At 34.7% G+C, this 10,353-nt stretch overlaps 1 long non-coding RNA gene across 2 annotated transcripts; it reads left to right on the forward strand.

Annotated features, from left to right (window-relative positions):
• The first annotated feature begins 6,785 nt into the window (after positions 1-6,785).
• LOC112750270 (uncharacterized) lies at positions 6,786-9,835 on the forward strand. Of its 2 annotated transcripts, XR_011872053.1 has the most exons (5): positions 6,786-7,300; positions 7,797-7,955; positions 8,876-8,947; positions 9,264-9,389; positions 9,468-9,835. It is a non-coding gene; the product is annotated as an uncharacterized lncRNA (long non-coding RNA). The 2 variants fall into 2 exon arrangements; XR_011872054.1 differs by lacking the exon at positions 8,876-8,947.
• The last annotated feature ends 518 nt before the right edge of the window (positions 9,836-10,353 follow it).

The following is a 10,353-nucleotide window of genomic DNA, read 5'->3' on the forward strand; positions in this document are numbered from 1 at the left end:
CCATTTTATTCATGTTGAAATATTAGGCTTGGTTATCAAGAAAAATAAAGTAAGCTAATATCAAAAAAGAAAAATTAAGATAATATCAAATAGAAAATAAGAAAAAAAATTAAATTAACCATCCTTATTCCTCCCTTTTACTAATGTTGGACCTTGCTTCTTTTACCATCATGTTTTAACCAATGTTCTGAAAACCGGACCGGACCGGTCGGTCGGACCGGTTCAACCGGGAACCGGCGTGAAAAACGGTCCGATCCTCCCCCTAAAGCCGTCATTTTCAAAACCGTTAGAAAATTGTTGAACCGGCCAATAACCGGTCGGTTGGACCGGACCGAAAACCGACCGGTTCTTAAGAAATGACGTCATTTTCATTTTTTTTTAAAAAAAAATTAAAAAACCCCACCCCCCACGCGAGTTCCTTACTCGCATACCCCCCACCCCCCACACACACCAAACACCCACACACTCAAGCCCTAAGGTTCCCCAGACGGCCAAACCTAAAATCCATCTTCGTCAATGGAACTGCCACCGCCGTCCGTGGTTGTCGGCATCTCCACGTACTCCTCCTTCCCCTGTCCCAAATCCATACGGCCAGACCTTCTCTTCTAGGCTTTCTAGCTCGGCACGTCGTCCTGTCTTCGTCGGTTACTTCGCTGTTTAAGGCTTCCAGCTGCTGCGCCGTCGTGTCGCCGTTGTCGTCCTGCTGTCAGTGGAAGGTTAGTGAATTTGTTTTTTATTTTGAGCTATCAAACCCAAAAAACCCCTAAGCTGCTTGATGGAAATTATGAATGGATATCAAAAGCTTATTACAAGGAACCCATAATAGCGAATATTAGTTCATCCTTTATCATACCTTATATTTGTGATAATAATTATATTTGATTCGATTATTCGGTTGCAGCTCATTTTTGTCGACATGTTTCTCATATTTTCATTTTATTAAAGAAATTTGAGCTAATTTGATTTTAATCTTCACATTATCGGAATAATAACGAAATGAAGGATGATGGGAAGAGTGTTGTTTCCGCTATGGCCAATAATGAAAATCAATTTTATAAGAAGATTCTTATTTTTTATTCCTGAAATTTTAATTGAATTAAATCCATTTAGTCAAATATTCAAGTTGTAGCAGCACTTCATTGCTTCAATGTTCAAACAAAACACAGTTCCTGAATTTTCTGAAATTTTTGTTCAAATTTTTTTGTAATGTTTTGTAATGTTTTGTATGCTTGTTGCTGTTTTGTAATTGCTGGTTGCTGGGTGCAGGTTTAGTGTCATCACTGATTTGGAATGTTTTATAATGTACAATGTTTGTTGCTGTTTTGTAGTTGCTGTTTTGTAATTGCTGGTTGCAGGTTTAGTGTGATTATTGGTTAATGTTTTGTAATGTTTGGTGTTGAAGGCTGATTGTTGAGTTCAGATATAGTTGTTTATTTTGACTTGGGTAAAGAGACTTATGGTCATTTATAGTTGCTGATTTTGCTGGTTTTGGAATGTTGAATGCTGGTTTTGCTGAAATGTTTTGGCCACTAGAGTTTCTTTGATCAATTTCTGCTGAGAATATGCTATACACAGGTCTATGATCACTTGATAAGAGAATCTTGACTCCCACGATCGTAAGATAATTGGTGAAGGCCTCTCCCATGCCATAAGATTCTATCACACCTTGAGGAAAAAAGCATGCATTATTTTGATTGTTTTGTATTTCCATTAACCACTTCTCTGATTGTTTTGTATTTCCATTAACCACTTCTCTTATTGATAAATCTTTATGTTGACATTTAATATTTGATATTTCTTTATACTATTTAACTTGAGTTTGTATATTAATAAGAGTATATGAATTTGATTGATGACATTTAAGGTAGTTTTTTAAATTTGAAAATGATTTTAATATTTATATTATACTATAATTATATTTTAGGATGTTTATTTATAATTTATTTATTATTTTATTTTAAAACGGTTTTTCCGGTTGAACCACCGGTTAAACCGGTTGGACCAGTAAACCAGTGAACCAGTAGCTAGAGCGGTTTGATGACCGGTCCGGTTTTCTGAACCTTGGTTTTAACTCATCATCACTAAGATAGAAAAAAGAAAAGAAAGAAAAAAAAAAGAGAGAAGTGGTCGAACACACAAGAGAGGAAAAGAGAAGTTAGAAAACTTTGTGTTCATACAATTTTATCTTCAATCTTCACAAGACTAAGACCTTTTCTCGAGAAATCAACTTGATCATACAACTTCTCTCATCTTTTTCTTTATGTTTTATATCAAAATCCTCAAGGTTAGTGAAAAGATTTTTTTCTTTCTTCTCTTTATAAATTTGTTTCTCTATGTTTATCTATGGAGTATGGAGGAACTATATTTGTTTCTTTCCTTATATAGAAAGTCATCTCTATGAGCTTCTAAAATAGTAAGAAGAACATCAAATTCCAAGCTCGAAAAGGTGAAAAATCTTTTCCTTTCTCATGTGACACCATTCGGCTATGCGTCATTCTTATGATTAAAAGTTATGTTGCTTTTTATTTAGGAGCTTTTTTGTGAACATAAAGACTAATGAAGTAACTTAGAAGCATTAACAAGAAAAGTAAGCGTTTGGATAGTTAGAATAACTCATATATGATTAATATATCTCTATTGATGTGTTGATGATGATTTGATGATTATGAAGGCTTATGTTGATGAATGAATGGTGGATGAGTCGTTGATATGTTTTACAAATGCTTAATATATGAATTTTTTGGATGACGACGATGATGATGCTTTTAAGGTTAAATTATAATTTTATAGAAGTTAGAAATCAAGTAAAGAATTCTTAAAGAGATATTTATTGAAGTTAATTATGTAAAACATTGAAGTATTAAAAGAAAAATGAGTAAAAGAGCATAAAAGTGACATTAACTAAAGATTTAAGTCTATGAAAAATGTATAATACTTCAAAGATGATCAGTAAAATCCGGTCAAATCGTAATTAATTAAATAATAAATTAAATAGGAGTGAATATGGTTAGAAAATTTAGCAATTGGAATTTGATAATTTAAATATGATATTTGGACTAAGTAAATTTTTCTGAGTCGAAAAACATAGTTTCTGAATAAAAATGCGCACTGGAAATTTGACCGGCAGTACCGGCTGCGATCTGTCCGGTACTGTGGCTGAGAAAATTAATTAAAAGTGAATAATTTTAAGAAATAAAAATTTATAATATGGGAAGATAGAAATATTTAAAATACGATTTAAAACTCTAATATTAAAGGTTTTGGCCCAAAATTGGGCTAACGGACTAAACCAAGTGAACCGGGCCCAAGTGGGCCTAGGACCCAACATATATAAACATTAGTTATGAGCATTTCAACTCATTTACCCTAGAGAATGAGAGAGGGGCGGATAGAGAGAAGAGAGAAAGAAAACATAGCTTTCCAAACTTCAAATCACCATAACTTTCTCTCCAGAACTCCAATTGACGAGCCGTTTACGGCCACGCATCGCTCTTTTCATCCTCTATGATTCTATCTAAGTTTTGTGATGAGTATTTCACTGTCCTCTGCCAAGTCTTTATTTTTCTTTTTAAATTTGAATTTGGTTTGGGTTTTGAAGAAATCTTGTGATTTTGGTTATTTAGGAGTACTTTAGTATGAGCCATTGGTGAGTTCCATCAACCAATTTCACGGGGTAAGATAAAGAATCCTCTAACCCTTGTGATTTATTAATTTCATGAACCCTAGGTTGACTATAAGTGTGAAAATTAATTATGTTAGAGTATTGTGTGATTTTGGTGCACAATTGGAAGATTGATATTGCTTGTGGGGCCTTGGTGAGGCTTGGAGCTAAGAGTTGGTGGAGACTTCCAAGAAGAATCTCAATTATTTTGGCTACAAGAAGTACAGTTTAAGTTTCATTTAAGTACCTGTGGTATGATGAGAATTTATAGGCTAGATGCCCCTAGGATAAAGTTTGGATTGTGTAAATGGTTGGTACTAATATGTATAGTTGATATGTAATGTAAATTAATGATTGGGTTGAGAATTGTATAAATTTGTATGTTTGGTGTGTTGAGAATTTGATGAATTGGATAATAAATATTAGTTTGTGGAATATACATTTAAATTGTGAATTCGGGCCGGAGGCCGTGAATATTGGGCCGGAGGCTGGAAAGAGGTAAGGAAGGTAAGTGATGTGTGTATTGTGTGATGTCATGAGATTGAATGGAATTATGATTGTTGTTATTTGGTTACAATGGATTGTATGGATTATGTGGTTATTGGTTTTGAGGGAGGAATTGATATCTTTGTTGATAATGCATGTGAGTTGTATATGATGATATGGATTTATATGTATTGGGGGTTGATGGAATTGGTATTGTTGGAACTTGAGATGTGGAATGAAATATATGATATGATATTTTGTTTGAAATTGAGTTATTTGATTGAGATTTGTCAAGATGGTGGATTGGTGGATTGTGAATTTAATGAGAATGTTGAAAATATAAGTCGAGGAGGCTTGAGGTTGATTTTGGTAAGTTTTGGTTGGTTTTAAAAAGGTTTGAAATTGGTTTGGGTTGAAAATTTAGTTTTGTTGGTTTTTATGAAAGTTGTGATTTTGGTCTACTTTGATGAAGCATAACTTGGTTTTTAGATCCCCGATTTGTATCAAACTTGTTTAGAAATAAAATTGGATCCGAGTTGTTTATGCCATTCAAAGAACGGGTGAAAATGATTTGAAACGAAAAAGTTATGCCCGTCGGATGTTTGGGGTTTGAAAAAAGTAATCCTGCAGCTTTTTAAACTTAGTAAAATTTTTGGTAAAACGTACCCCGACACGCATGCATGGCTGACGCACACGCGTCCCTCGTAATTTTTACTCTCTCATGCGTGCGCCTGGCCGACGCGTATGCATCGTTGTATTGATGCAGTGCGTGGTATAAATTCCAAAGAGTTGTGACGGTAGCGTACTGGTTTTGTGCAAGGAGCACAAAACGCATCCACGCGCACAGGTGGCTTACGCGAACGTGTCACATTACCTCTCTATTTTCCACGCGTCACCCGTTTTTCTTCGCTTCCCATGCGTGTGCGTGGGCGACGCGCACGCGTGACCCCGTTTTCAGCAAAAATTGATTTTTGAGTTTTAAAGCCGAATTTCAGACTTCTAAGCCTCCATTTTCATCCTTTAAGTCCTAATTTTTTATAGTATTCCTAGTATTGAAAGAAGGTAGGACATGTGGTAACTTGTGGATGAAGTAAAGTGAGAATCAATGATGAATGATGAGTAATGATGATTGTATGAGTTGCTGAGGATGATGGTGAAAATGCTGTGTATGTTATGAGTCGGATAGCTGTGATAAGCATTGAATTATGGCATAGTATGTATATGTATATGATTAAGATTAATTGAGGAAGTGCAGAAATGATGGTTTGAAAATGAATGTGACGTGTGACCCCGGGTAGTAGGCAGTGGCATTGTCCACTTGCTCCGGGTATGAGATGGAAAAGGAAAATTATGATAAATGAGTTTAATTATGGAGTTTTGAATGAATGTATGTCTGTGATACCTGGGTAGTAGCAAGGGTCGTGGTTCGTCCCGCTTGCTCCAAGTCATTGTTTGAGAATTGGTAATAATGAAGAGTGATTATGAATGAATGTGGTAAATGAATAATGATGGAAAATGTTGAATGTGAGTATGCTTGTGTTTTCTCTATGGTTGTAAGGGTGACAGGGCACCGATACCCTCTAATGGTGACAGAGCACATATACCCTCTAACGGTGACAGGGAACATATACCCTCTAATAGTGACAGGGCATGTATAGTCCAAATTCTAGTTAAATCAAATATTGATCAATCCATTTTTTTTTAAAAAAGAATTATTCGAATTAATTAAAAAAATTAATAAACTTGGTTCATCAAAATCCATTCTTTTTTACTTTCTCATACATCAAAGAGAATTAATTAAGATCAATCTTTTTCAAAATTCAAACTCTCCTTATATGTTTAGCGATGTAGTACAGTTTGTGTTATAACAAAAATTTAAATATTTTATGTAATAAAGTATTTAAATTCATGAGATATATTCTTACTCAATCTACAATTTGTTTCTTTTTTTTGAAATAATAGTTATTTTTGTTTTTTCCCAATTTTCTTACTTCCTAAAAATTTTAACCGTAGAAACTTATTAATGTTATATTTGTAAATCCTTTCAATTATTTTAAAATATTTTAATATGAATATTTTATTCTTTTTATATATATAAGCATAATTAAAAAAATTAAATCTTTTTTTGGTACGTAATAAATCAATTAATTGAAATTAATCAATCAATTCACTACAAGAAAAACGGCCTGTCAGTACACTTTTTTCTTGCCACGCTTTTAAAGCTTGGCCAAAAGTGGTCAATGGCTACGCTTTTTCGAAGGTGGCCACTGATTTGTGATTTGGCCACGCTTTTTTTCACCGCGCATGAAAAGCGTGGCCATAGAGAAAAATCGACACGCTTTTAGTAGGGTGACGACTGATATGAGATTTGGCCACGCTTTTTTTTGCCACGCTTGAAAAGCGTGGACATAGAGAAAAACCGGCATGCTTGAAAAGCGTGGCTAGTTTGTCTTTAAATTATCACCTTTTTAAAGCGTGCCCATATCTTGTATTTATTTGGCACCCTACAAAAGTGTGCCGATAGAGGTCAATCGGCACGCTTTTGAAACGTGAACTTTTTGTCCGTTTTCGTCACTTTTTAAAAGCGTACCCATTTCCTCCCTTACTATATATATATGTCCAGAAACCCTAATTCCCTAACCTCTGCCGTCACTCCCTCTATTTCAAATTCTGAAACCCGAATTTCAGATTCTCTCCCACCTCTTCTGTCAACGCTGTCTGCCACGCTCCTCCCCTCTCCCACTCTCAGTCACAAATTCATAGTCCTCTACTCCTCTGCCGCACCGTCCAGCCGTCCAGCAACCGCCGTTTTCGTCGAAGTTCCATGTCGTCCAGCAGCCGCGTCTCTCGGTGTCGTCATTCTCCACGCCGTCGATCTCAACAGCCTCGTTCTTCTCAGCAATGTCGTTCTCTGTCGTTCTTAATCTCTTTGCCGTTATCAACATAGTGATGCTTCGTCGTTCTCAGTCTCTCTGCCTCCGTCGTTGCATCTTCCAAGGTTTCTCTGGTTTCGGAGGATTGGAGGTTGAGTCAGTTCTGGTACAGCGCGGAGACCGCGAAGACCGTAGCTAAAGAGGTCCTCAAGCTCTGCAATGGCAGCGTCATTTCTCCCATTGCCTGAATTGCTTGCCTACCCTCTATTCTTATCTCAAGGTAATTCATTATTCCTCTTGTTTTCCTTTTCTTTATTTTGAATTTTGGAATTTCAGTTAATTATTTTTCTCAATGTTCATTTGGGTTCAAATGTTACTGATTTGTGATAAAAGTGCAAAGCTAATATTTTTAATCAAATGTTTAATACTTTCGGTGAATATAGATGTTTATTATTATTAGTCATTTTCATTGGGAAATAGTTTGGAAATATGCAATGTGTTAAGCTTCAAGTTCTACACTGTTTTATCTTCAATATTAATATTAGTGTAAGTGTAGTGTAGAGGATTGATTCTCTTGGTGAAGAATTGAAGATGATAGTTACAACTTTAAACCCCTTTTGAGTGAAGAAATCAATGAGCAATGCCTCGGTTGTAATAATGATAAAATGTATGTTGATGTGGTTTGTTGATTTGTTTTAATTTGTTTGATGCCGTTTCTGAGTTCTTGATTTTGCTTTGTCAGATATTTACAAAATTTTCCTTTCTTGAATCTTCAGAACATGGATCCTAATGTTCCTGCACAACTTTTTGAGTATGATAAACGTTTTGAGCAGTACGGATGTGATTACACATTTTATGACTACAATCACCCTGAGGAGTTGCCACTGGAGTTGAAGCATTCCTTCAAAATAGTAGTGGCAGATCCTCCTTATTTGGTGAGAGTTAAATTGATTGCTGAAATTTTATTTGCTGAAAAATGAATGAGGATCCATTGTATATATATATATAGTACAAGTTATTTCAGTTTTGAAAACCTTGAGCTGGTTGATGATCTTATTGAGCACATGGGGCTGATTTAATCTTTCTAACAAGTCACAATAGGTAAAATAAAGTTATAATACAAGGTTAGAGTGAGTGAAAAGCTAGGAATCAATTTTTGACCTCTCAAAACCCAAGGTTACATGTTGCACTGTTGCAGAATTATGCAGTTTCGAGTAGCACTTTGTGAACAAAACTGGGAGCAATCTAGCCACTCAAAATGAGTAAAATTATTTTTCTATGAAACTTTGAGATGTCTAGATTGTTCCCCTAAAATTTCAGAATTTTCCGATGTGTGGTTTGGGAGATATTATTTTTAGAAAATGATCATTTTCTGCAGAAAGAATGCTGTCTGAATTCTGGAACAGCAACTTCAAAACCACATATCTCAATACTCTGAAACTCTTTGGAGGTGAAATCAAAGAGAGGTGAAATATTAGGATGTATAGTATTTTATCTCCAAATTTTAGGACAATTCGAGTTTTGTAGAGAAAGTTGTGCCTTCTGGAAGTAGGGCTGTTAACTGCTGTGACAGCTCCCTTTTTTTAAAACAAAATCATATTTCGAGAGACATAACTTTTTCTAGAGAAGCGAAAATGCTGTGGGACTTAAACTGGGTGAAAGATGGATAAGTCTAGTTCAACTACACCAAAATTTAGGAGAATCCAACCAAAGATGGATTTTATATGATTTTTCTAAATTGGTTACTGCTTGCTGTTTTTCTGAAGTGTACTAAATCACTAGCCGATTTTTAAAATATTTGTTCCAATTTTTTTTTGTTAATGAATGTTAATCATAATTGTTTTGTAAAATTCAGGTTGAGGAATTGTGCTTTCATAGATTTCAAAAATGAAATGTTGGTATCTCAAGCACAACGTCAACTACATGGGTATTTTAATTTCTTTGAACCATTTGTTACCTTTCCTTTGGTTCAATTTTTTAAATGAATCAATTGCATATTAGAAGAGATGGCCAAAGTGTATATTAATTTTGTTTTGCATTTTCTTATTTCTACATTTCTTATCTATGCTTCTTATCTATTTCTTTGCATTAAATGATTTATTTCTTTGATGAAGAGTAAAGTTTACTGGTTGCTATGCACTTTAATTGTTTCTGTTTTCTTTTTCTTTTTATTTTTTTAATCTTGCAGAAGAGTGCTAGTTCTTGAGACATAATATTTTTTATTTTATTTTTCTGCTGAGTAGACATTACTCCTTATGCAAATCTCTACCACTATGACCGTCCACAAGACCTTGGGTTGAGATAAAATGGATTATTGAACCGCCAAGTAGTGTATTGAGATACAATGAATTATTGAACTGTCAAGTAGTGTAAGTACCACCCTTTTTTTTCTTAAGCAATAATTTTGATGGTACTTGTTACTTACGAATGCATAGAATTTGGCACAGGAATGAATTTGCAGACTATGCAGAATTCTGTTTCTAAGACATTTGGGACAGAGTGAAAAACTGGATAATATTCAATGAACCAAGAGTGGTAGCTGCTCTTGGCTATGACAATGGCTTCTTTGCCCCTAGAAGATGCTCAAAGGAATATAGTATTAGCTCACAAAATGGATCACAAAATGCATCTGGAATATTAAATTGATGGGTTGAAGTATATAGGATTAGATAAATTCAGTCTTGGAGTTATATGCATAATAGGCCACTGCTTGTCTGCTTATTCAAGAAAATAGTGTATTATAAAGCTCACATTGGATCAAGGAACTGAACTTATTTGTGGAATAATGTCTATAGCATATTGGTGTGCATCAAAATTATTCTCTTCCTATTGGTATATGCAATTTCTTCTTTCTTATTTTATATTTTGTCTCAATAATAAAAATACAAATATAAAGGCATACATACACTATGATTTAAAATTATATATGAATTTTGCGAGGTTTTATTAGGAAAATTAGAAAAAAACAATAGGTTATTGAATAAACTTATAGCCACGCTTAAAAAGGGTGGCCATATTGTATAGTTGAGTCAATGACCACGCTTAAAAAACGTGGCAATAACCAAAAAAATTCCTATTGGCACGCTTCAAAAGCGTAGACATATCATTACTTATCGGCACGTTTTTGAAGGATAGCCAAAGCCAAACTAATGGGCATGCTTTAAAAGCGTGGCTATATGTCCACTTTTTGGCACCCTTTTAAAGCGTAGTGATAGGTTAACACCTATGGCCATTCTTTTAAGCGTGGCAAGAGATATAAGCGTGGCGAAAAAGAAAGCGATAGATCTATAAAAGCGTGGCGATAGAGCAACCGACACGCAAGCGGATGTGACC

This window comes from Arachis hypogaea, chromosome 15 (genome assembly GCF_003086295.3).
Source record: "Arachis hypogaea cultivar Tifrunner chromosome 15, arahy.Tifrunner.gnm2.J5K5, whole genome shotgun sequence".
NCBI classification, from domain to species: Eukaryota; Viridiplantae; Streptophyta; class Magnoliopsida; order Fabales; family Fabaceae; genus Arachis; species Arachis hypogaea.